This window comes from Lepidochelys olivacea (genome assembly GCF_965140295.1).
Source record: "Lepidochelys olivacea isolate rLepOli2 genome assembly, chromosome: 11".
In the NCBI taxonomy this organism is placed as follows: domain Eukaryota; kingdom Metazoa; phylum Chordata; order Testudines; family Cheloniidae; genus Lepidochelys; species Lepidochelys olivacea.
Window position 1 is genome coordinate 51322190 of NC_140421.1, and position 27813 is coordinate 51350002.

The window sequence follows — 27813 nt, forward strand, 5'->3', positions numbered from 1 at the left end:
AATGTATCATAATGTATATTTACAAAGCTGATTAATTAAAGTTGGATGGCCAGTCTTAATTCTGGCAATCCTAACTTTTGAGCGTGTGACTTTGCTACCCTAATAATAATGTTTTACCATAACTTTTTTGTATGTAATTGCCAAGGTTTTCAAAAAGCAAAGTGACCCCCATCCAAAATTACATCATGTGGCATTACTGACACCCCCATGATTCATCAGCATGGTTAGAACATTTAGCACTGACCTCTATCACTTTTTGTGTTAGCTCAAGTGACTATGATACTGTTGCTATGTGGACCAGAATTAGATGGGGATGAGAGAAATACAGTTTGGGAGTGGATTTCACAGGTATTTGCATTCAGCAGAGGAATGATGAGACTCTGGAATCTTGGGTCCCATTCCAGTCTCTGGAGGGAGGTGTGCTCTAGTTGGCACAGACTCTGCTGTCCCATTCCTGCCAACTTGTCCCTGTCCCAGTCCTACCTCTTCACTAACTCTGGCTCCTTGCCCTAGTCCTGGCTCTTCAGCCTTCTCATCCCAGTCCAATTCCATACCTGCTAGTCATAGTCTCCCCCCTTGGGGCTTGCTTTCAGAGTCCCAGTCTACTACCCATACCCAATCCCAGTCACTTTTCCCAGCCACTGCAAGTTCCTTTCTCCTAGCTCCTCCATCTGATATGTCTCTCCCTCCCATTCACTGACTCCCTTTCTTAGTCTCCCTTTCCAGGCTTCTCCTCTCAGTCTCCCCCAGTACCTCAGCTGCTTGTCAGATTTGTCTCTCATCCCTTTTCATGCTGATTTCCATTCCCTCCCCCCACTTGTTCCTAGTCCCAGTTTCCATGCCCAACTAGTCCCAGTCTCCATCCCTACGCCCAGCTCTTCCTCTGATTTCAGTGGTATTCCCGTCCCCGAGGCAACTGGCTCTCATTCTCCCCCTCCTTTCCTCCCCAGTAATCAGTCTTATTCTCCTTTCCCAACCTCTGGTATCTCGGTCCTGGTCCCCCTGGCTCCCAGTCCCATTCTCCTAACACTGCTAGACACAGTTTCTCTCACCACCCTCCCTTTAGTCCCAGTCCCACCAGCTCCCAGTTGCAATCTAGCCCTTTTCCTTACCCCAGTCTGGCTTTTGTCCCCTCTGCATTGGAATCGGGCAATTTCTGTCTCCACGGCCAGAGGGCAGGTTCACTAAGAGCACAGGAGAGACAAGCTCCGTGCTTTCTGTTCCTATGTCCTGCCACAACCTGGCCCGGAGCAACTATTACAGGGAAGGTCTGGCTTTTTGCTTTTGTATGTCTGGGCTGGAAGGAGCATGCTCAGCTGCTCTGTGGGGATGGCGTGTGCAGAGTCTGGTCAGCACTGGGAGCTGTGAGAGCCTCAAGTATGCTCACTGAAGATGGAATTGTCAAGGTTCCTCCCCCACTCTGAACTCTAGGGTACAGATGTGGGGACCTGCATGAAAAACCTCCTAAGCTTATCTTTACCAGCTTAGGTCAAAACTTCCCCAAGGTACAAAATATTCCACCCGTTGTCCTTGGACTGGCCGCTACCACCACCAAACTAATACTGGTTACTGGGGAAGAGCTGTTTGGACGCGTCCTTCCCCCCAAAATACTTCCCAAAACCTTGCACCCCACTTCCTGGACAAGGTTTGGTAAAAAGCCTCACCAAGGCTTTTGCCTAGGTGACTACAGACCCAGACCCTTGGATCTTAAGAACAATGAACAATCCTCCCAACACTTGCACCCCCCCTTTCCTGGGAAATGTTGGATAAAAAGCCTCACCAATTTGCATAGGTGACCACAGCCAAACCCTTGGATCTGAGAACAATGAAAAAGCATTCAGTTTTTTACAAGAAGACTTTTAATAAAAAATAGAAGTAAATAGAAATAAAGAAATCCCCCCTGTAAAATCAGGATGGTAGATATCTTACAGGGTAATTAGATTCAAAAACATAGAGAACCCCTCTAGGCAAAACCTTAAGTTACAAAAAAGATACACAGACAGAAATAGTTATTCTATTCAGCACAATTCTTTTCACAGCCATTTAAAGAAATCATAATCTAACACATACCTAGCTAGATTACTTACTAAAAGTTCTAAGACTCCATTCCTGGTCTATCCCCGGTAAAGACCAGCATATAGACAGACCCAGACCCTTTGTTTCTCTCCCTCCTCCCAGCTTTTGAAAGTATCTTGTCTCCTCATTGGTCATTTTGGTCAGGTGCCAGCGAGGTTACCTTTAGCTTCTTAACCCTTTACAGGTGAGAGGAGCTTTCCCCTGGCCAGGAGGGATTTCAAAGGGGTTTACCCTTCCCTTTATATTTATGACAGGAATCTTCAGAGACTTTAGCTGCTAATGCTGAGGTCTATTGAGTAGGTACAAACTGATTTCTGGTTTTTATAATTTGGCCAAATTTGGTAAAATTATCATGCAAAAGGTACATCTGTGACACAAAGGCCATGTCCATTCCAAATTTCAAATCCCTGCTCCAAAGCATGGGGGCTGCAGTGCTGTTCAAACAAAACGTTGCCAGACTTTAACATGGGCAAAACAACGGTTCCTACCCTCATTCTTGGAAACAGCTGAACCATTTTAATTGAACTTACAGGAGAAAAATATTCAACCTGTGGCAGACTCTTGGCATGTAAAATTTCAGTCCAAAAGTTCAGTTATAGTTTGGTAAAATTATAAGCAACTGAAAACGCTATCTTGTAATGGGAAATGTCTGGCAACATTACAGGGCTGGTAGGGCCATAGTGTGAATGACTTAGAGGGATTGTCCTGTGGACCAACTACTGTACCATTCATGACACAGTTAGCAGTTGCTCAAGTGGAAAAATAATATGAGGACTATATTCTGTCTGTTAGTGCAGTTTAGCAGCTTGAAACAAGACCTGCCAATCAAGTGACCAACCAACTCTCTGCAAATGACCAGCATGTGTTTCAAATTACTTTTTTTATGAAAGAAAGCTTTTCAAAAGCTGCTGAAAAACAAAGGAATAGGGAGCTGCGGCTGGCTTAAAAGATGTAAGTGAGGGGGAAGTTGGTGGGGTCTGTGTCTGGGTATATGCCTACAGAGCTCTCTACTCGCCCAAGCAGTGCTTCCCCGGTGTGCACTGTTGTTAGCAATGTGGTGTCCAGCTGCCTCCCTGCTGCTGGAGCCTTTTCCTGCCACAGGGAAAAGCTCCAGCAGTGAGGGAAGGACTTCAGCAGTGGAGAGGAAGCAGAGAAAAACTCCTGCAGTGGGGAGCTGCCAGAATCTTTCCCTGCTGCAGTGAAAGACTCCAGCAGCAGGGAAAGGCTCTGGCTGGGGAGAGGCCCCAGCAGCTCCCCACTGTCAAGCCTTTCCCCTCTGCCTTCCTCCACTAGTTTTTCACTGACCCATGTAGCTCCACACCACCCTGCTTTTCACTGTGGCGTGTAGCCACACATACCCTATTTGCTGCTGTCCAGTGGTGTCCAGTGTAAATGTAGCCTAAAGCACTACATTAACTATGCCTTTATTACTGTAATAATTTAACACAGAGAAATCATTGTCAGCTGTGATGTAAATTGTTAATTCTCTACATTAAACAAATTCAAGCTTATAATTGTTTAAATTCTAGCAAGGTTAGAAATAAAAGTCATAATGACTCTGATATATTGTCTTGCCAAAATCTTAAAATGCTCAGCAAAAGAGCATTCACTTCACCCATTCCCATTGTACAGATGCTTCTGGGATGGATGGCAGCCTTTAAGTTGTAAAACCGAGGATATGAAGAATGATTAGGGCCTGATCCAAAGCCTGTTGAAGTAAGTGAGAAGCTGCCATTTACATGAATGGGCTTTGGATCAAGCCCATGTGGGTGGAGCATCTATCCATTCTAAATTTAGCCAAAAATACAGTAGCTAATATCACTGTTTATTCTTGCAAAAGATGCAAATGGGATTTTTATTCTGAAGGAAGAAATGTCAGAGATATGGTACATTGTATATTGTGTGATTTACATAGCAAGGGCCCCATCCAAGGCCCATTGAAGTCATTGGGAGTCTCTCCGTGAACTTTAGTGGGTGTTGGGTCAGCACTGTAGGGACCCATTCTTCACCCTGACTCTTATTAATTAGCAATGAACTCTGTCAGAATTCCCATTGCAATCAGTATGAGGAAGTGTGGCAGAAATGGGCTCTTAATAACTGCGGGGAGGCTTGTCCTCTTATAATTGAATTTGTATAAATAATAAAATCAAACAGAGAGGCAGTTTGTTAAAATAGTGGCTTTTTGCATCATAGAAATGTTAGTAGTTTACCATTCATTTAGCTAATGTCATACCTACCTTTTAAGACGGTCAGCTTCAAGTCAGCAAAGGTCACATCTTTTAAGTGCTGCTATCGTGTCCTTTCATATAGTTGTGCTCATGGGGTTCCTTTGCACACCACTCATCCTTATTGGTGTCTGTCACAAGCTATATCCACAGTTGCATCTTCTGGATGAGATGTCTCCATGTTAACCATTGAGAATGTCAATCATTCTCAGTAGTCAGAGCCTTGCTAACTGAAGAGCAATCTCCCTTGCTGCCCTGAAAATGCTGTCTGAGTTGATGAACAGAGGACATTTTCAGTTAGAATACTGCAGTTCTGTATGAATTGTGTGTTTTCACTACATGCTTAAAAGAGTTACAGCTATAATTTTGCCACCTGAGATGACTTTTTAAATAATGTCCTTATTTCCTCTTCTCTAAATAGATTCCTGTGGCTCCCTTTCCCCAATATTGGCTCTTTCCTGGGTCAGAGCAAAGTGCAACTGCTGGCCACAAGGTCAGCCCAAATGTTCAGACAGTCATAAGAAAACTATGTACCAGCAGGATTACATAATGTTCAAAATATGGTGCACACATGGACTTGCTGTATCGTATTTCTCTTGGAACATTGGCTCCATTGTTAGTAGTAATAAATGAGGGATAATAGCTTGGGAGGTGAGCCATACATTCACTCTGTAGTTGGGCTCTGCTAGTGCAGTGGCTACTGTGTGATCTTTGTTCCAGGCACAGATGCAGAGTGCAGATTGTCTCAAAGTCAGTGCCAGTAGATGAGGCAGATGCTTCTTGGAATGATCCCCACTGAGCTTTGGCACTTGTAACAGTAAGTGTCTGCCTATATATTAATTATAACGGAAGAATAAGTATGGTGCTTACAGTGCTCTTCATCCTGGAAGCCAAATGTGACTTACCAAAATGCTGCTAAATTTGCACCTGCACAGCACACGCAACTTGCAGTTGTTGAGTCCTAGATGATGGTTTTCAGGAAGGTGAATGAGATGAAAGTCCAACTTTTGCAGATTCAGGGGAATGCATGTAGGGAGTAAGGAGGCCAGAAGAAAGATATCTTTCTCATCGGGTTGGGTGGGATTTTCACAGGTTTATAAGCTCTTGGTCCTCATGGAAAATCCTTTTGTTCTGTGTACAGCATCTAGCATGGTTGTTTCCAGGGGTCTGTTCCTGGGGCTCGTAGGTACTACCACAATACAAACAGTAATAATGACGTGTGTGGATGATAGAAAGTAAAATATGCACAGGGGATATGTGTGTCTTATTTGCAACAGCCACTGGGGAGATAAACATGTGAGGGGCAGGTGTCTCAACTGATTTTATTAGTAAACATCCTAAAGTGCTAAATAAACTTTCTGACACAGGGATATATAGGAATCATACATTCACCACTGAAATTCGGCCACCTTTGGGGTGGAAGGCATTGCTCTCTGAATGGTAAACATGCCTCTTTAGCAGCACTGTGAACAAAACCCACTCTGCACTTTTATATTAGATACCAATTGAATTTTGGATTGATTTCAAAATCCTTAACTTAGCCCTAGCCCAGTCAGGGCTTTGAAGAGATCTTATGCATTCCACTTAGCCCCATGCTGAATGGAGATGCTTCTGCTAATGAAGCCCAGGCTTCAACTCATAATATTTGGAATCAGAGTATTCTGTGATTTATAAAACTCTACAGGAGATTAGATAAAACCTCGTCTCACCACACTTAGATGTGTCCAGCAGAGCACCTTAGAACTTCCCCATACAGCTTTGTTAAAAAATAGGTGTAGAAAGACCCAACATTAGCACCCAGTAATGGTAAGAAAGCACCTTAAAAAGAGGAGAAGGAAGAGATAGATGACTTATTTGTGCGTTTATACATTGATCAGTTGCTACTGTGTGTGTGGTAGAAATGCCTATATATAAATATGCTAAAATTGCCCAAACAAGAAGGCTCTGAAATTCCAGTCGGAGACCAGGCAAAATCCCATTAGGGTCTGGCAGGAATTCCAGCAAATTCCTGACAAGGAGAATAGGTAACTCACTAAAATTACCCATGTACTCTATCCTAGGATCCACACACATAAGATGATTCTTTCATCTTTGGCACAAGATACATTCTGCTCTGGAGATCCAATACAAAAACTCAGCCATATGTCACTGGCTCAGATATTTGGTTGGGTAAAGCTGTCATCCAGCCATGTCTCAGTAATTCATGCAAGGTTGAATGCCTAAATCTTGACTGAATTAATGGGGGTCTTATTAGTGACTAATAATAAAAAGCTACATCTAAATTTATGGTCTCTGATGCTTATTGCCATATGCATCCTGAAGGAAGATGTCAAACCAGTGAGACAAATGTGATAGATAGCAAATGATGATCTCCATGCTCCAAAGCTTCCTATTTTACTGAGCTCTTACTGAGTTCAGTTCTGAAATTGCAGAGTGCTTTGGCCCTGATCCACTTAAGCATGCGTTTTTAATGTTAAATATGTTTGTAGTCAGTATTGAAGTCAATGGGGACTGTTTGGATGCTTAAAATTAAGTGTGTGCTTAAAGTAATTCACTGCATTGGAGTTAGAGTGCTTAATGCCTTGCAGGATTGAGTTCTTCTTAGTGTATGTGCAACGTGCCACACGTGGCACATGACCAGGATTCATCATCAAATTTGGTCTGCTGGTTGGATCATTAGCTTCCCCAGCTAGGGCCAGGTACTGACAGAGAGTACAACGTGAACTCTAATCCATTATCCCACCTCTCCAGGATTGAGTTTATTATGTAGTTTACCACCCTTTCTCTATGTAAACTCTATTTTACTCTTTCTTTTTTTTTTATGGCCAGGATACCCCACTAAATTCTTTTTTTTTTCTTCCAGTTTCTCAGACTGATTCAGATTGCATGTTGCATTATCACTGTCAATGGCTGACATTTTGCTGAGTGATGCGATATGTTTGGCAGTACTTGACACATTTTGAAGTAAGAATATCAGCTGTTTAAATTACTAGTGTTTGATCCTGCGATTGTTTCACTAATCCCAGCAGTTATTTACAGACCATATACAAGAAACTCGCTATGGAATTTTTTTGCCTGTAAAATAACTGCATGATTCTTAATTGGGTAATTGCCCAGCACAGTGCTAATTGTTGTGTCCAGCAAGGAATAGAGCTCTGATTAGATTTTTTGTGTGTGTGCAAATTTATATTCATAATATTACTTACTAAGCTATTTGTGGGACTTTGATTTATTCAGGATCAATACTGTACATCTGCCATGTATAGTAAAGGCTTTTCTGATACACCAAATGAATGGCTGCAGTATTAACAACCATTAATATTCACTTTTATTCAGTGTTTTGTTCAGTGACAACTCCAATTGTCATTAGCTATATACTGCAGAACCATTTAATGTTTGTTAGATTCTGTCACAGCTATGTTGAGCTTTTCAAAAGTTTCTTATTTTATTTTTGTGCTAGTTATCTTTTGATAAGATGTGCCTGACTGCAAAAATACTTCCTACTATTTTTACATAACCAAAACACTGCCACACATTTTAAGGAATAAAATTGATACATTATTCCATTCCAGTAGTGATACTGTAGTGAAGAATAACATAGGGTTTATATTAGGGCTGTCAAGCGATAAAAAAAATTAATCATGATTAATTGTGCAATTAAAAAAATAAATTGTGCGATTAATCACACTGTTAAACAATAATAGAAAACCATTTTATTTAAATATTTTGGATATTTTCTACATTTTCAAGTATATTGATTTCAATTAGAACACAGAACACAAAGGTGTACAGTGCTCACTTTATATTTATTTTTGATTACAAGTATTTGCACTGTAAAAAATACTTTTCAATTTACCTCATACAAATATGGTAGTGCAATCTCTTTATCATGAAAGTTGAACTTATAAATGTAGAATCATGTACAAAAAATAACTGCATTCAAAAATAAAACAACGTAAAACTTTAGAGCTTACAAGTCCACTTAGTTCTAACTCTTGTACAGCCAATAGCTGAGACAAACAAGTTTATTTACATTTGCAGGAGATAATGCTGCCCGCTTCTTGTTTATAATGTCACCTGAAAGTGAGAACAGGCATTTACATGGCACTGTCGTAGCCGGCGTCGCAAGATATTTACGTGCCAGATGTGCTAAAGATTCATATGTCCCTTCATGCTTCAACAGCCATTCCAGGGGACATGTGTCCATGCTGATGACGGGTTCTGCTCGATAACAATCCAAAGCAGAGCGACTAATGCATGTTCATTTTCATTATCATTATCTGAGTCAGATGCCACCAGCAGAAGGTTGATTCTCTTTTTTGGTGGTTCGGGTTCTGTAGTTTCTGCATCGCAGTGTTGCTCTTTTAAGATATCTGAAAGCATTCTCCATACCTCATCCCTCTCAGATTTTGGAATGCACTTCAGATTCTTAAACCTTGGGTCAAGTGCTGTAGCTAACTTTAGAAATCAGGTTTTCCCCAAACAGCAGTTTCTCTGACCTGCCTATGGGTGTACATGGAACACCTGTTAGTCTACTTGGAAAATGTCTCTAAACTGGCCATGTCCTCCATTCCCTCGCCTTTTGAGAGAACACAGCAAAGCTGCACTGGTTCAACCTTTAGTGTAGACAGAAAAGGCTGTTATTTGCACCAGTGCAGTCTACCCCAACAGAGATTGCCTGGTGTAGCCTCACCAATGGCTACAATTGGGGAAATTCCCAGTCTAGACAAGATCTACTTCAATTTATGCAAATCTATGCAAATTCATAATTACTTGGATTTTTACCCATAGTAATATACTTGCCAACAGCTATGAGCCTGGATACAAGGTCTGGTTAGCCAGCCAATGGGTGAGTATAAGTGTTGTTACCCTCTATATCTCCCTTCAGTAGTAAGAATCTGCCCCATTGTTTGTTTATTTCTATGTCTGTCTTCAACACTCCAAAGGCTTCTAGAGCTCTGGATAGAGGCTCTGTTTTTTTTTTTATAAATGGTCTAAGGTCTAATCAGCAATCATCTCAGCGCAATCACATCCTTGTAACCAAATGGAGACCCATTTTGACTTCAAACTCCACTAGGCTGCCCTTTCTGTCATAGGCTGTCAAGGTTCCTCCCCCACTCTGAACTCTAGGGTACGGATGTGGGGACCTGCATGAAAAACCTCCTAAGCTTATCTTTACCAGCTTAGGTCAAAACTTCCCCAAGGTACAAAATATTCCACCCTTTGTCCTTGGATTGGCCGCTACCACCACCAAACTAATGCTGGTTACTGGGGAAGAGCTGTTTGGACGCGTCCTTCCCCCCAAAATACTTCCCAAAACCTTGCACCCCACTTCCTGGACAAGGTTTGGTAAAAAGCCTCACCAAGGCTTTTGCCTAGGTGACTACAGACCCAGACCCTTGGATCTTAAGAACAATGAACAATCCTCCCAACACTTGCACCCGCCCTTTCCTGGGAAATGTTGGATAAAAAGCCTCACCAATTTGCATAGGTGACCACAGACCCAAACCCTTGGATCTGAGAACAATGAAAAAGCATTCAGTTTTCTTACAAGAAGACTTTTAATAAAAACAGAAGTAAATAGAAATAAAGAAATCCCCCCTGTAAAATCAGGATGGTAGATATCTTACAGGGTAATTAGATTCAAAAACATAGAGAACCCCTCTAGGCAAAACCTTAAGTTACAAAAAAGATACACAGACAGAAATAGTTATTCTATTCAGCACAATTCTTTTCTCAGCCATTTAAAGAAATCATAATCTAACACATACCTAGCTAGATTACTTACTAAAAGTTCTAAGACTCCATTCCTGGTCTATCCCCGGCAGAAACCAGCATATAGACAGACACACAGACCTTTTGTTTCTCTCCCTCCTCCCAGCTTTTGAAAGTATCTTGTCTCCTCATTGGTCATTTTGGTCAGGTGCCAGCGAGGTTACCTTTAGCTTCTTAACCCTTTACAGGTGAGAGGAGCTTTCCCCTGGCCAGGAGGGATTTCAAAGGGGTTTACCCTTCCCTTTATATTTATGATATAGGCTTCCAACACCATAGTTGCTTATGAGTTACCCATATTATAAAGTAAGGGGTGGGGGCAGAACAAACATTTACAGACTGTTCCATTAGAAGCCAGTTACTCTACAGCACACCAGTATTCAGAAGCACAGCTATCAATCTTTTTTCACTAACGCGCTTTTTCAGAAGCAGCAGAAATACTGAAGTATCTGGTCTTTTGTTAATCTCTTAAAGCAGTAGTGACAATGTCATTTTGAATAAACAGTCATATTGCTTTATCTGTCTTAAGTACTGACAGCCACATCTGCACATTCCATGATCTAACCTGACAAGGAGGAGCAAAGAAACAAAAGTAAAGCAACAAATAAAATGAGCAGGATGTGAAAGTGAGATAAAAAATAACCAAGAAGGAAAGTGACATGGAGGGGTTATGAATAATAAACAAAGTTGACATTAGTCAGGAGATCTTTATTTAATACAATGGTCTTGGATACAGATTAACTGCCTTTGGTCTATAGTTATTATATAGGTTTCATCTGCCTTGAAATAGTAGTTTAAAGTATTGTGATGGTAGCATGAGAAATATAATATAAACTAGGGCTTCGATTAATTGCAGTTAATAATAGAATACCAATTGAAATTTATTAAATATTTTGGATGTTTTTCTACATTTTCATATATATTGTATTCTGTGTTATAATTGAAATCGAAATGTATATTATTGTTGCTTAACAATATCTGCACTGTAAAAACGATAAATAAAAGAAATAGTATTTTTCAATTTACCTCATACAAGTACTGTAGTGCAATCTCTTTGTTGTGAAAGTGCAACTTAAAAATGTTGATTTTTTTTTTGTTACGTGACTGCACTCAAAAACAAAACAATGTGAAACTTCAGAGCCTACAAGTTGTTTACATTTAAGGGAGATAATGCTGCCCTTCTCTTATTTACAACGTCACCAGAAAGTAAGAACAGGCATTTGCATGGCACTTTTGTAGCCGGCATTGCAAGGTATTTACGTGCCTGATATGATAAACATTCATATGCCCCTTCATGCTTCAGCCACCATTCCAGAGGACACGCTTCCATGCTGATGACACTCATTAAAAAAAATAAGCGTTAATTAAATTTCTGACTGAACTCCTTGCGGCAGAATTGTATTGTCCCCTGCTCTGTTTTACCTGCATTTTGCCCTATATATCCTATTATAGCAGCCTCAGATGATGACCCAGTACATGTTGTTCATTTTAAGAACATTTTCACTACAGATTTGACAAAACACAAAGAAGGTACCAATGTGAGATTTCTATCTTATAGGAGATAGGGCAACATTTAGTGCCCTAACTGTTCCCTGGAGCAGGTGGGCAACAAATGCGTGGGGTCTTGCCCAGTCACTGGACAAAATAGCTGAGTTGAGATCGGTATTAATGGACATGGACAGCAGTAAATTACAGTCCCTTCAACCCCATCTCCAGGAACAATAAAGAAACAGGGATGGAATTGAGATTTGGTCCTGAGGCATTTTAGTTTACATACCACACCTTGCTCATGTCTGTACCAAAAGCCCTGAATAAATAAAATGCTGAGATGTACTTTTCTTGTGTCATTAGTTGTTTTGCCTCTGTACAGCTTTGACTCTCTTTTTGTCAAGGTAGCACAATAGGCAGGGTCTTCAGTCCTGACACATATGGTTAGTGTCCTGAGAACCTGATTACCTTTTTCGAATTGAGCCTCCTGTTTTAGTAATGTATGGAATAGTTAGCAGAATACTCGTTCTGAATAGCTGTGACCTCTCCATACTGTCAAGGAATATCAAATAGAGAGGAGCGTCAGGTTATATAACCACTGCTGCTTGGAATGTGAAAAGTTTCAAAGGTAATATTTAAGTGTTTGGGAGAGGGGAAATGAAAAGCAGCCAGATTTTCTGAGAACATATCATGAAATGTTAGATTTGTCTTAGCTTAATGGAAGTTTTGTGTAAGCTGTACTGTTGAGTTGATATGATTGCTTCAAGCTTACTGTGGAAGGTCATTCTGATATGTTGATTTGTTACCATTTTAGGGCATGGTCCTCTGAGGAGCTGAGTACTCTCCACTCCCATTCTGGCCTTACCTCAGAGGACTTGGCACTGACTTGGGTATGTTTGTAAATGACACCACATAGAAAAATGCCAATAAAGATTTCACTTATTTTTTGAGGCTTAATCTAATGACCATTAAGATCACTGAGTTTTTCTATTGACTTCAAGGGGCTTTGGATCAGGCCCCTAATGAGAGATTTCAGCCTCATTGCTTGTCAGTGACAGAGAATCAAATATAATTGGCATCTTTCACTTGTCACAGGGAAAGACAGTCACTCAGTCAGTCTTCCTTATATATAGGAAACTGTGACCTTCTGCCTACTTACTAAAATTAAGGATTTTTTCTCAATTAATTTGAGAATTAATGTTAGGTCATTTAATTATAGAGACCACTCTTCCAGTGACTTTGTTTTAGTCTTTACTATACTTGAAGCTAGTTTAACTCCCATCTTTATGTTGTGTGTGTGTTCTTGCACTAGTGTACCACATTTCCTAGGAATACGGTATGCAAGTAAAAAGTGATTGTCTACAGTGTGATATGAGCTAAAACATAGTAAGTGGCACTCACTTAAAGCTTTCTTTCCCAGCACCCTGACTCTCCCTGTGGGGATAATGAAACAATCCAGTTGCTTGTTTTCTCTAGGAGATTGCACACAATCCTCAATCACTGTTCAGCCTAGTCACATCTGACTGGAAGAGACAGACAGAACTAGTCTTAAATATTTAATAAATTCAAGCAGCAGTTTCCCTTCCCTAAAATGTTGTTAGAGAGAGATACCTTCACCTTTTTTTCTAAGGGGGAGCAGTGCATTCCAGTAGGGAGAGAAAAAAGATGGGGCTATGTTTGGAGTGAAAAAGGAAATCAAATCTCACTCACTGCTCTAGAGCCAGGTGCACATATCACAGGAAAAGCGTTCATTGGATCAGTCAGAGTTAGTCCTATCTCTGTTAATTACATTTGTTGGAATTACTTTAAGATGCTTACGTTGTCTACTTCCATGGGTTAATTGGAACAACACCATATACATGAACCTAGTGTTTTCATACATATCAGCTAATGAACTCTTCCAACTTGAATATATATCAATATGGCATAGGAAATGTTGTGTTCTACGGCCAAAATATACATTTTAGTACAGCAATGTTTGGGTCATAAAGGTCCCTTGAACATTTTGAACCATATGAATGGTATTCTGCTTCTCAGACTTGAAGTTTTAGGATGGAGTTTTCAAAGTAAAACTAGATAATTTTACATACTGACCAATATGTTGAAATCATTAGAGAATAGATATTGAAATAGCAGAATATACAGAACAAACTGTAATAAGTTGGAAGTCTCAGTTCAGCGTGAACAGAACTAAGGCCAGCTGTATATGTTTCCCATTAGAAACCTATTGCACTCTTTTCAGTTCCAGAACATAGAGTATATATATGAAAGCAGTGTCAGGAGGGTAAAGGGGGAGGTGGACTGCTTGGTTACAGAAGTGCTTGTATATGCATTTGTTGGAATTACTTTAAGATGCTTACATTGTCTACTTCCATGGGTTAAGTAGAGGGGAAGGAGGGATAGCTCAGTGGTTTGAGCATTGGCCTGCTAAACCCAGGGTTGTGAGTTCAATCCTTGAGGGGGCCATTTAGGGATCTGGGGCAAAAATTGGGGATTGGTCCTGCTTTGAGCAGGGGGTTGGACTAGATGACCTCCTGAGGTCCCTTCCAACCCTGATATTCTATGATTCTATGCTCTTGCACTTGCTGGACCAAGATTGATTGATGGAGTGGTGTTCCTGAGGCTTTCTTGTTTTAGGCCTTAATTAAAAAGAGAAAGATGGGATGTATGTCTGTCGAAAGAATTGTGAAGTTTATTGTCTAATTTCAGTGATCTGATACTAGCTGGAGATTTACATGGTGTATTGTGTGACAAAAGGTCTTGGTCAGGGTCTAAGCAAACATCTATGTTGTAAAAAGAACAGGAGTACTTCTGGCACCTTGGAGACTAACACATTTTTTAGAGCATAAGCTTTTATGGGTACAGCCCGCTTCATCGAATGCATAGAATGGAACATACAGTAAGAAGGTGTGTGTATGTATATGTATATGTATATATACACACACACACACGTACAGATAAGTTGGAAGTTGCCATACAAACTGTGAGAGGCTAATTAGTTAAGATGAGCAATTATCAGCAGATGGCCCATTGAGACAGTTGACAAGAAAGTGTGAGGATACTTAATTTAGGGAAATAGATTCAATATGTGTAATGACCCAGCCACTCCCAGTCTCTATTCAAATCCAAGTTAATGGTATCTAGTTTGCATATTAATTCAAGCTCAACAGTTTCTCATTGGAGTCTTGCCACCCTTAAATCTTTTACTGAGTGGCCAGAGAGGTTGAAGTGTTCTCCTAACAGTTTTTGAATGTTATGATTCCTGATGTCAGATTTGTGTCCATTTATTCTTTTGCGTAGAGACTGTCCAGTTTGACCAACGTACATGGCAGAGGGGCATTCCTGGCACATGATGGCAAATATCACATTGGTAGATGTGCAGGTGAACGAGCCCCTGATGGCATGGCTAATGTGATTAGGTCCTATGATGGTGTCACTTGAATAAATATGTGGACAGAGTTGGCATCGGGCTTTGTTGCAAGGATAGGTTCCTGGGTTAGTGTTTTTGTTATACGCAAAAGAATAAATGGACACAAACCTGACATCAGGAATCATAACATTCAAAAACTGTTAGGAGAACACTTCAACCTCTCTGGCCACTCAGTAAAAGATTTAAGGGTGGCAATTTTGCAACAGAAAAGCTTCAAGAAAAGACTCCAAAGAGAAACTGCTGAGCTTGAATTAATATGCAAACTAGATACCATTAATTTGGGTTTGAATAGAGACTGGGAGTGGCTGGGTCATTACACATATTGAATCTATTTCCCTAAGTTAAGTATCCTCACCCTTTCTTGTCAACTGTCTAAATGGGCCATCTGCTGATAATAGCTCATCTTAACTAATTAGCCTCTCACAGTTTGTATGGTAACTTCCAACTTGTCTGTATATATCTATATCTTCTTACTATATGATCCATGCTATGCATCCAATGAAGTGAGCTGTAGCTCACGAAAGCTTATGCTCTAATAAATTTGTTAGTCTCTAAGGTGCCCCAAGGACTCCTGTTCTTTTTGCGGATACAGACTAACACGGCTGCTACTCTGAAACCTGTCATCTATGTGGTAGTAACATGTTTGCTTGTGCTTCCTACTGGATATTTGCATGTTTTCCTGGCTGCAAATACATTTCCTCTGTGATTCAGTTCATGCTGCTGTAAGCGAAAAAATCTGATATTTCAATTTGAAAAGGAACCCTTTACTCAGGATTCATGAATATAAACACACTGGTGTGGGGAGATCTTAAAGGAAATGCAAGGCACTTCTATTAGATTTTGTGCACTCTATTTGGTGCACTGAATCACACCAGCAGCTTGTACTAGCCCTTGCAAGCGCTCTGCAATATTTGACATTAATGACAAACTGGGTGATTTTTAGGGTAACTTCTCAAAGGACAGCCTGGATCTTTAAGTTTTTAATTGTTCTGTTCTATGCTCAGCATGTTTTATCCCTCCTGCCCTATTGTACAAGCTGCTGGTCTGATATGACCTGTACTTACAGACCCTGAGTGCATTGACTGACTGGAGGCTGATAAATGAAAGCTGTTTTCCCATCTCAGTTTCCTTGTGAATGACACCAAATGGCAATTGCATTTCATTCTGCACTTCAGAAAGAGCAAGATACATAATTAGCCATGTGGATTCTTCCTGGGGTGCAGTGTAGAGTGTAACTGGCTAAACTGTGCCGGAGGAATGTAGCAGACTGGTCAAGCAAATCATCTCTTTCTTCTGCAGTTGGTGGCACTTAAAGGAAACTGAGCTGGAAGGCCATTTTACATGGTAAGATGCAGGGAGATGTGTTGGTCAGCTAATGAACAAATGCATGGCAGCTGATATCTGATAGGCAGCAAGTGGTTAAATTTCACTTGTCTGGACTGGTGTTTTGTTTGTCCTGGACTGTAATACAATAGATTATTTTTTTCCTAGCCTGGGCAAAGCTCAGCCAGTAATTTTACTAATTTAGAAATATATTGTGATTCCCAAACAGAATAAACTGCCATAGCACTGGAACTAAACTATATAGGGTAAAAACATTTATTTTTACTATCTTTTTCTATTTTGTCCATGTGGCAGTTAGGTGGCATACAGATTAATTCTTTTATTACAGTTGAATAAGCTATTACAATATAGAATTCCAGTAACTTTTCTGTGAAGAGCATTGACACTTCATTAAAATGGACAGAAAGAACCTACTTACTATTCTTCAAAGAAACCCACTAAGATCTGGCAGGCCAACACCAAAATAATTTACGAGAATGATATATAGTGCAGTAAGACTGTTCCATAGATGTAGGTGGCAAGCAGTAAGAGAGAGGTTCTTAATTTTATCTACCACAAAAAGAATTAACTATTGCTATAGGGATTGGAACAAAAATTATAGCAGAATGATATAGTCTATATGCTGTTGGGCCTGTTCAATTTATGTGTGTTCCTTCTTATAAAAATTAATTAAATAAAAACAGATTAAGCAAGCATCCTCCTAATGGATCCTTAATAAGCCTTAAGTATGCCTCCTTGTGGTAAAAAGAAAAGGAGGACTATCCACTTAGCAACATGCAAATTTGTAATCTACACTTCTTTTCCCAAAAAGAAAAGGAGTACTTGTGGCACCTTAGAGACTAACTAATTTATTTGAGCATAAGCTTTCGTGAGCTACAGCTCACTTCATCGGATGCATTCAGTGGAAACTACAGTGGGGAGATTTATATACAAAGAGAACATGAAACAATGGGTGTTACCATATACACTGTAACTCGAGTGATCATTTAAGGTCAGTATGCATCCGATGAAGTGAGCTGTAGCTCACGAAAGCTTATGCTCAAATAAATTGGTTAGTCTCTAAGGTGCCACAAGTACTCCTTTTCACTCAAGGTGAGCGATTACCAGCAGGAGAGCGGGGGAGTGGGGAGAACCTTTTGTAGTGATAATCAAGGTGGGCCATTTCCAGCAGTTGACAAGAATGTCTAAGGAACAGTGGGGGTGGGGGAGGGGAATAAACAAGGGGAACTAGTTTTACTTTGTGTAATGACCCATCCACTCCAAGTCTTTATTCAAGCCTAAGTTAATTGTATCCAGTTTGCAAATTAATTCCAATTCAGCAGTCTCTCGTTGGAGTCTGTTTTTGAAGTTTTTTTGTTGAAGAATTGCAACTTTTAGGTCAGAAATCAAGTGACCAAAGAGTTTGAAGTGTTCTCCGACTAGTTTTTGAATGTTTATAATTCTTGACATCTGATTTGTGTCCATTTATTCTTTTACGTAGAGACTGTCCAGTTTGACTAATGTACATGGCAGAGGGGTGTTGCTGGCACATGATGGCATATGTCACATTGGTAGATGCGCAGGTGAACGAGCCTCTGATGGTGTGGCTGATGTGATTAGGCCCTATGATGGTGTCCCCTGAATAGATATGTGGACACAGTTGGCAACGGGCTTTGTTGCAAGGACAGGTTCCTGGGTTAGTGGTTCTGTTGTGTGGTGTGTGTTTGCTGGTGAGTATTTGCTTCAGGTTGGGGGGCTGTTTGTAAGCAAGGGCTTGCCCGGCTCCCAAGATCTGTGAGAGTGATGGGTCGTCCTTCAGGATAGGTTGTAGATCCTTGATGATGCGTTGGAGAGGTTTTAGTTGGGGGCTGAAGGTGATGGCTAGTGGCGTTCTGTTATTTCTTTGTTGGGCCTGTCCTGTAGTAGGTGACTTCTGGGTAGTCTTCTGGCTCTGTGGTAAGATATGGTAAATGACTGGATCCTAAACTTACCTCCTTATTTTTAGAGTAGTTTATCAATGAGGCTTAAAGTTCAGACAGCTTCTTCTTTGATTTATTTCATCATATCCTCATTAAAGATCCAATTTGCACTGCTGGACAGCTGTGTCCCATTGTTTTTTCTTCAAAATATTCATCCAGAGGCATCTGTTCAGAAGAGGGAGCTGATCTGGTGGTGAATTCAGAAACATGGTGTTTCAGGTGAGAGTGGCATTGAAAATGAATCTGGACACTTTGTGTCATTTGCTGAATGAAAGGCACAGTAGGTTTATTCAACGTTGTTTTTATTTATTACTTGTTGACTACCCAGACTGTAGAAGGTGCTTATCGTGCAGGGCTTTTTTTCTTTCTTTATCTCTTTGTGTGTTGTCAGTCAGAGTTCTGTCTCTTTTCTTTGTGCTGCTTAAAAATAAAAAATAAAGTTTTCACATCTTCCAGTTATTTGACCTTTGCAGAACTGGAACCTTTACTCTATTACAGTCACATGATGTTAGTTCAAAAAACCTATATAGTACATTATTAATAGGCATCTAGAAGTCTAATTATCTTGCAGCTTGTGTAGTCATGTATTTCTGTGCAAAATGTACAGATCCTTACAAGGTGTAAAATGTTACTAAATCAAAGGTTAGCACTGTATATCCACTTTGCATTCAGTGTGAATGACTATACCAAGAGCAAGGCAGTGGATAATAAGCCCCTAACAAGCTAACTTCCATTACACTTCCCCAAGCATGGGAGAAAATATATATATTCACTACACACCTTAAGGCCCGAAGTGTCTTCTGACGCTCAGTGTGCATGAAGAATAACTTTACAGAAGTCACTCGGGTCATAACAGTGTAAAACCAGAATAAGTAGGTGGAGACTCAGGTCCTGAGACTATATTGCAAATTCAGTTTGAATTATGCACATATATCTGATGATAGAATTGGGCTCAGTTTCTGTATCTGATTACTACTAGGTTATACAAAAGTCATCCTCTGGTCCTCTTGACCTAAAGTATGAGACTGGTGCTTTGAAGATTATGTAACTAAGTTCTATAAGCAGAGAATCAAAGATTTTAGAAACTTTTAGCAAGAGGCATGCTAGGATTAATCCTCTGTTTACTGTAGTGCAGGGATTGGCAACCTTTGGCACGTGGCCCAACAGGGTAAGCCCCCTGGCAGGCCGCTGGTTTGTTTATCTGCCGCGTCCGCAGGTTCAGCCTATCGCAGCTCCCACTGGCCGCGGTTCGCTGCTCCAGGCCAATGAAGACTGCGGGAAGTGGTGGCCAGCACATCCCTCGGTCCACGCCGCTTCCCGCAGCCCCCATTGGCCTGGATCGGCGAACCGCAGCCAGTGGGAGCTGCGATCGGCCAAAACTGCAGATGCGGCAGGTAACCAAACCGGCCCGGCCCACCAGGGGGCTTACTCTGGCAGGCTGCGTGCCAAAGGTTGATGATCCCTGATGTAGTATATGTTGACAGTCCTCTCACATAGGTATTCTATACATAATAAGATGAATACGTTGGTTCCAGTGGCTGTTCTCCAGGCTAATTTTAGTGTTCATTTATATTAGGGATTTTTTTCTCTGATACAGGTTCAAAAGTTGTTAATGTAGACATGCTCTTAGTTTAATACTTCCTTCCACCATGCTGATTCTTAGAACATAAGAATGGCCATACTGGGTCAGACCAAAGGTCCATCAAGCCCAGTATCCTGTCCTCTGACAGTGGCCAATGGCAGGTGCCCCAAAGGGAATGAACAGACAGGTTATCATCAAGTGATCCATGTCCTGTCACCCAGTCCCAGCTTCTGGCAAACAGAGGCTAGGGACACCATTCCTGCCCATTCTGGCTAATAGCCACTGATGGACCTATCTTCCATGAATCTATCTAGCTCCCATTTGAACCCAGTTATAGTATTGGCCTTCACAGCACCCTCAGGCAAGGAGTTCCAGAGGTTGACAGTGCATTACATGAAAAAAACACTTTCTTGTGTTTGTTTTAAACCTGCTACCTATTAATTTCATTTGGTGGCCCCTTGTTCTTGTATTATGAGAAGGAGTAAATAACACTTCCTTATTTACTTTCTCTATACCACTCATGATTTTATAGACCTCTATCATATCCTCCCTTAGTCGCCTCTTTTCCAAGCTGAAAAGTCCCAGTCTTATGAATCTCTCCTTATACAGAAGCTGTTCTATACCCCTAATCATTTTTGTTGTCCTTTTCTGAACCTTTTCCAATTCCAATGTATCTTTTTTGAGATGGGGCGACCACATCTGCACGCAGTATTCAAGGTGTCAGCGTACCACATATAGAGCAAATATGATATTTTGTCTTATTATCTATCCCTTTCTTGATCATTCCCAACATTCTGTTCGCTTTTTTGACTGCCGCTGCACACTGAGTGGATGATTTCAGAGAACTATCCACAATGTCTCCAAAATCTCTTTCTTGAGTGGTAACAGCTAATTTAGACCCCATCATTGTATATGTATAATTAGGATTATGTTTTCCAATGTGCATTACTTTGCATTTATCAGCATTAAATTTCATCTGCCATTTTGTTGCCCAGTCGCCCAGTTTTGTGAGACCCTTTTGTAGCTCTTCACAGTGCGCCTGGGACTTAACTATCTTGAGTAGTTTTGTATCATCTTCAAATTTTGCCACCTCACCATTTACCCCTTTTTCCAGACCATTTATGAGTATGTTAAATTGGACTGGGCCCAGTACAGATCCCTAGGGGACACCACTATTTACCTCTCTCCATTCTGAAAACTGACCATTTATTCCTACCCTTTGTTTCCTATCTTTTAACTAGTTACCAATCCATGAGAGAACCTTCCCTCTTATCCCATGACTGCTTACTTTGCTTAAGAGCCTTTGGTGAGGGACCTTGTCAAAGGCTTTCTGAAAATCTAAATACACTATATCCACTGGATCTCCTTTGTCTGCATGCTTGTTGACCCCCTCAAAGAATTCTAGTAGATTGGTGAGGCATGATTTCCTTTTACAAAAGCCATGTTGACTATTTCCCAACGAATTATGTTCATCTATGATTTTAATCCCTACACTTGGTAGGAAGTGTCTACAGAATCAGACCCCAGTAAAAAAAAAAAAAAAACCCACAGACACACACACGCACTTTCCCTTCTGACAGTCCAGTATCTATATTGATACTTTTTGGTTACAGAACACACACTTCATTGCCCAACTTTATCAGGTCATATTCTTTAATTGGCACTTTCCTTCCAATAATTAAAATGTTGCTTAATTGATTAGCCAAATAATATGATAGCTTTCAGACACAAAATATTTGTGTTTTTGCTGTTCAACAGAATACAATAAATTGAGTAATATAATAGAAAATTATTGGCATAGTAATCATGAGTATAACACTAATTTACAAAGTGCTAGTAAATATATTGTTTGAAAATTTAAAATGCTGAAATATACATTTATCACTGTGTACATTTTGTGTGTGTGAGAAACAGTTTTACATTTCAAAACCCTAAATATTTAAAATGAGGGTTTTTTTTTTCAAAAGCACTTAAGTGACTGAGGAGCACAAATCCTATAGAATTTCAATAATAAACATGTGACCCCTTAAATGGAAACTGTAATGCAAGAAGGTTATAATGTGTTACCAGTTGGTAGGGCACTAGCCTGGAACACAGGAGACCCAGGTTCAGTTCCCCATTCTACCACAGACTTCCTGTGTGACCACTGGCAAGCCTCCCTTATGGCCTGTCAAAATGGGAAGTTACTGCATGGCAAGCCAGGGTATGAATCTACAGCTTTCTGCTTGGTAATATTCTGCATGGAGTATATCAAGCCTCACTCTGGAACTTTGTGCTCTGTATCCCTGTGCTGTGGCAGTGTCCACGTGAGATGTTACTGTACAGTGAGCTGGCATGCTGTAGAGTCACATCTTGGCTTACCCCGCAGTATCTTGATGTGTAGCAAAGCCCTTAGTCTCTCTGTGTACTTTTGTTCATGTGTAAAATGGGTCCCCACTTTCCTATCTCTCAGTGGTGGTGGTGTGAGGATTATCATAGTTTCTGAGCACCCAACATATTTAATGAGGACCATGTAAGAAGCTTAAATAGATATAAATGCGATTTCTGCATGTATAATGACTGGATCATGTGGGGTGCTGAGCACTCTCCTCAACTCCTACTGAATGCCAAGGGTGTTGACATTAAGCACCTTCCAGGTGGGCTCTGAGGGGTCAGTTGACGTCAGCGGGCGAAGAATTGGGTCTGAGAAATGAAGGACATGCGTCTACGTTCACTATACATCTAGAACATCAACTGATTGTATAAGAAATGCAGGACCAGGTCCTAAATGAAGACACGCACATGTGTGTTGAATTAACTTCCAAGTGTGAAGTGCAGTAAGAAAAATAAAAGAAACAAACCCATTGAGGTCTTAATTAGAATAGCATAGCATTGAATTATGTGGTTTCAAGCTTCAGTGAAATGATGTTATTGGGTAGAGAGAGTTATTTTTGTATAAAGCATACAAACTCATATGGTGCAGTAAATTATCACAGCTTTGATTTTTCAGAATGTGGTAATCAATAAATATTCATAACAATCAGTGAATTTATGATGTTTAGTTTTTTACATTTTTGCGGACTCACAGGTGCCTGCAACTAATGAAGTAAAACAAGGGTTTCAGGAATAAAATATTCAGTATTCTGAGTGCTTGCAGGCAGTATTTTAAAATTAGTCTTCATTGAATTAAACATGATGAAGAGTAAACTAAGCGTAAACTGACCTTTCTGTGTTTACAACTATGTTTCCTCAAGTTACATTTTTACAAACTGCCCTTCTTTTTGCCTTTGTACACTTTTTTTTAAAAGAATGTCTTTTCGTGTATTTCTTTTTCCTCCCAACATCTCTGAAGAGTATTGAAGTCTTCTTTGACTCCAGCAGATGGATACTGGTCACAAATACGCCTATAATGCTGTAGCCGGGCTGCAGAGCTGATCTTGATTACAGTCAAACTGTAGTAGTCCTGCTGCTCAGACATTGAGGAACCATAAAACAGATATGCAGGGGGACTGTATGCCCCTAAGCATGCACGTTCTGCATAAGCCACCATCATAGAGTTTTGCTTGGGCAAACTGCGGAGGTACATGGCCACCAGCTCTATAGTCCTGCACCTCCACCTGGCCAAAGATCTGTAACTGGGCACAGGATTTTGGGGGTGCATTCACATCCAGTGCACTGGTTACAGTCTTTGAGCCCTTTTAAGACTGGGAACTCTAGCAGGTCCCACTCTTGCTTCTAGTCATGTACCCTGCAGGAAGTTGTGTATAAGGCTTCCTGACACTTAGGCAGAAGAGCAGACAGGGAGACCCAGAATGAGAGAAGGGTCAGAGAGTGGGCTCTCTGTACTTGTCGTGCAAAAGACCTGAGATGGAGACACTTTCTGGGAGCAGGAGCCAGCTATGTGGAAGCCTCAGATGAAGTGGGCTGTGAAAGCCCTGGAAGAAAGGCTTGTAAAGGCAGACGTCCTAGAGATGTGGGCTAGTCCAGATCCTAAGAACAGTGAGACTGCTTGGGGGTGTCAGTGGGCCTCAGTGGGTCACAACAGAGAATATCAGATTCAGCACAACTGCTGGGAAGTAGGGCAGACTCATCCCAAACTGGTGGTTATTCTATCATTATACCAAGCTAGTAACAAAAGTAAATTTCTATTTCACCACACTGGTTAACAAGAAATAAAAAACGCAGTCTCCTTCGGTATTCCAGCCTTTGTCTTACCACCCAGACACTGAACTCTATGATGAGTGGCTACTGAAAACCAATTTAATCAAGTATAGGGTCCTTTTATTCCCAAGAGATCAGCCACTTAGCCAGGGCAATATATAACTCAGATTTTATCCAGTAATCACGCTGTTGCCAATCCTTTAGTAACTAAAATCTAAAGGTTTATTAAGAAAAGAAGAAAAGAGTGAAAATGGTTAATAGATCATATACATACAATAATTGCAAAGTCCTTACATCAGGTTTGTAGCAGGGATGGGATAGACTGGTGGTTTGTAAAATCTCTCTGGTAACTTTCAAAAGATTGGAAGGTCATTAGTCCATAGTTCAATGTGCTCCTTTTAGTTGTAAATCCACAGTCCAAAGAATCAGGGCAGGAAAGAGGCGAAATGGAGCCATACCATGAATCTTTTATAACCTTTGCCATGTGCCTGGAAATTGTCTGTTTCCAACAAAACTCACAGCCCAGTTTGTGGAAAGTTACTTGCACAAGATGCAGTCTAGGGTCACATGAGCATATCACACGTCCTTACAAGGCTTGATGATTCACAAGGGGTAGCCAATGGCCGCTTGGAGGCTTAGGCGTCCGCAGGAAGAGATGTCTTGGTGGAATGAGTTTCTTCTATGGGCCATTGTAAGCGCTAAGGGCATGTCTACACTACAAACTTAAGTCTACCTATGTTAGGTTGACTTACAGCCACCTCAGTAATTACTATGGTGGTTCATGTCCAGACTGCCCTCCTTCTGTCAGTGGTGCCTGTCATCACCAGGAGTGCTTCCACTGACTTAAGAAGGGTGGTGGGGAGGAGGGCTTAGAGCCACTCCGGGCTCCCAATGGAGAGCTCTATCCCTAGATCCTGAGTGTCTGCCGGGCTCCGAGCAGGGAACCTCATGCAGCCAGGCTCCCAGCAGGGAGCAGGGATCCTCAGTTCAGCCCACTTGGGAGCGGGAAGCTTGGGCAACAGTTTGCCTGGGAGTGGGGAGCTAGGACCTTGGGGCAGCCAGAGTAAGAGTGAGGAGCCAGGAGCCCAGGGGACAGCCAGAGTGTGAGCGAGGAGCCAGGAGCCCGGGGCACAGGTTGGGCCCCCACCTGCCCCGGAGTAACAGCCTGAGCTGTGAGTGGTTTTCTTTGTGCTGGAGCCGTGAAATTGACTAGAATGACAGTCAACAGCTCGTGTAAGTACCCGCAGTGTCTGCACAGACACAACATTGCCCTAACTACACTGACATCAGCCCTACACCTCTCATGGAGGTGGAGTTATTATGTTGGTGTAGCAGGACAGCTTACACTGGGTCCCGGGAGCAAGGCTGTAGTGTATACACTGACATAATTAGGTCAATGTAAGCTGCCTTACATCGACCTAACTCTGTAGGGTAGACCAGGCCTAAGTGTCTTTAATGGGCAGTGAAGCTTAAATAGTCCATTCCCAATGTGCTGGCTAGACTGGATGTAAACTACATTGTGGGTGTTACTTCAGGAACAAACACATTTCAACTACAGCTATATAGGCAGTATTCATAACGTCAGATACAGTGATGATACATGGATTTAAACAGGATACTGTTATTTAGCAAATCATGACTTTTCCGTTGACACCTTATATGATATCTTTTTTACAAGTCTTGTTGCAATTTGTCTAACAGTGGCAACATCAGTGATATACATGGTCATATTTCACTCATACTGCATCACAGGGGGGTTATGTTTGGTTTTACACTTTTGTTAATACAGATAGCTGTGAGAAGAGAACTGAGGGTGTGCTATTGAGGGGTGTGCTATTTGGACTTCACCTTCCCTGCCTGGTAGATCAGCCTATTGCCCTCCCAGTAGTCTGTGAGGCTCATTATACTGTGATTGTCCCTCTACTTTTACATGCTTCAATCAGCCATGAAATAGTTAACAGCTCATTTAAATTTGTTAACATGGTTAAATAGTTGTGATCATTGGCACCGAAACTCCCAACATATTGAGATGAACAGGAGCACCGCAGCTATTTTTTTCAGGCTGTATACGAACTTGGGCAGACATCACTACGTCAGTTATATTATGATTAAATGCTGAAAGTTCTGCTCTTCTAGAGGACAAGATGGCTATTTGTGGAAGGTGGGTGTAAGCCATATATCTGTGCTAACCCTCTTCCATTTTGACTCCTGCCCATAGTGAATCATAAACACAATATTTTAATTTAATTCTGAGTATTCACTGGAAAACATTTATTTTTACAGTATTTTTTTTGGCAGGGAGGGGACCCAAACCCCATAGCTGTCATGTTTAACGTTATCTTCAGAAATAGCCTGAAAATTTAAGTGTCTTTGCAAAACCTCACTTTCTTCATGTTCTCACATCATGGAGTATTTTACTTCACCAAAAGGGTCTTGCAGCAGAAAAAACTACTTACAGATCTATCATATCATATATTAATTTAAAATTATGCAAGCATAAACCTTTTTTCAAAAATTTCCCAATTCAATTTGCTGTTTCAGTAGCACAGGTACCTCACTTGTCAGATGTTATTTTCTTCTGCTTACAGTCTAAATGAGCTGTAGAAGCTCTTAGTGTAGCAGCAGAATCCTCATTTTGCAAGGCATGGTGTCAGTAAGAATCAGATTCTTCCAAAAAGGCAGTTCTATTTCTGCCCAAGCAACTTCATAATTTTTTAATTATTTTTTAAGCTTTTTCCTGCTAATTTTTCATGAGAGCTGTCAACATTAAGGCCAACATAATCCTTGATACATCACCATCGTTAATTTAAGTCCAGTATTCCAACTTTTTTCTAACCACAAGTAATTTGAATAGGTAGGTGCATAAAAAGAATGAACAAACTTTTTGCTTCCCCTGCGTATGAGGAATCCCCACCAGCATGGTTTTCATTGCTGTGTGAAGACAGTGACTTATATACCATTTATATTATTTGACTTTCAACATTTATTGTAATCACAGCGGACCAAGTTCATCCCTGGTGTTACTCTAAAGTTTTTAGAACTGTTTAGGAAAATTTTTGCATGATTCATGAAATACTTGTATTAGCTTTTCTGATTTACTGTGGTGCTTTCACCATTCAAATGTTTTATCAGTTCATCCTGGGCCAGATGTTGTGGACTGGTTCTAGTATATACACTCCAGATCTGAAACATGCTGCTCACATAACTCACTTTTGTCATTTTCTTCACCTGAGTGCTCTTGTAAATGCAGTAATGTTTAGAGTAGAAAAATCAGCACCAAATCCTGTTCCCACTACCTCCACAAAGCCCTATATGACAGAACTACATGGATGATGAGACAAAATGCTTCCCTCTAACCCCGATGGAAGGCCAGGTGCTTTGGCAAAGCCAGGTCACTGCTGCAACTCCAACCTTTGGGAAGAAGTCACAGGTTCAATCCTCTTCTCTCTCACATGATAGCGGTAGAGGTGGCTGGAGGGACAGATCGAGAAGCACAGGAAGTCAGGATTTGGAGAAACATGTGGGACTTGCTCCTGCTGCATCTGATTTGTACTTGGTCCAAATTTAATACAATACAATTTAATACAATTATTACAATTTCTCTTTGATTTTTAGAGAGAAAATTAATTCAGTATAGCAAAGGGGATATAATACACGATTTCCTCTTTCACTAACCATTTTCTCTCAATTATGTTATCTGGTAATTTGATGGTCCAAATTTCACTGACTGTGCTATGTTGTGGTACATTTTCTTAACAGGCATGTATGCTTTATTGTCTAACAAATAAAGCAGCATAG

The 27813-nt window shown here is 40.8% G+C and overlaps 1 protein-coding gene across 14 annotated transcripts in view; it reads left to right on the plus strand.

Moving 5' to 3' along the window:
- The window catches only part of GULP1 (GULP PTB domain containing engulfment adaptor 1), a 294296-nt gene that overhangs the window by 40889 nt on the left and 225594 nt on the right, over positions 1–27813 (plus strand). For 2 of the 14 annotated variants that reach the window (XM_084642808.1, XM_084642811.1), the window contains one exon: positions 12376–12451. The exons of the other annotated variants lie outside the window; for them this stretch is intronic. The gene's annotated coding sequence lies outside the window, so the exon portion shown is untranslated. The remainder of the gene's footprint in view (positions 1–12375; positions 12452–27813) is intronic. 14 annotated transcript variants of the gene reach the window in all.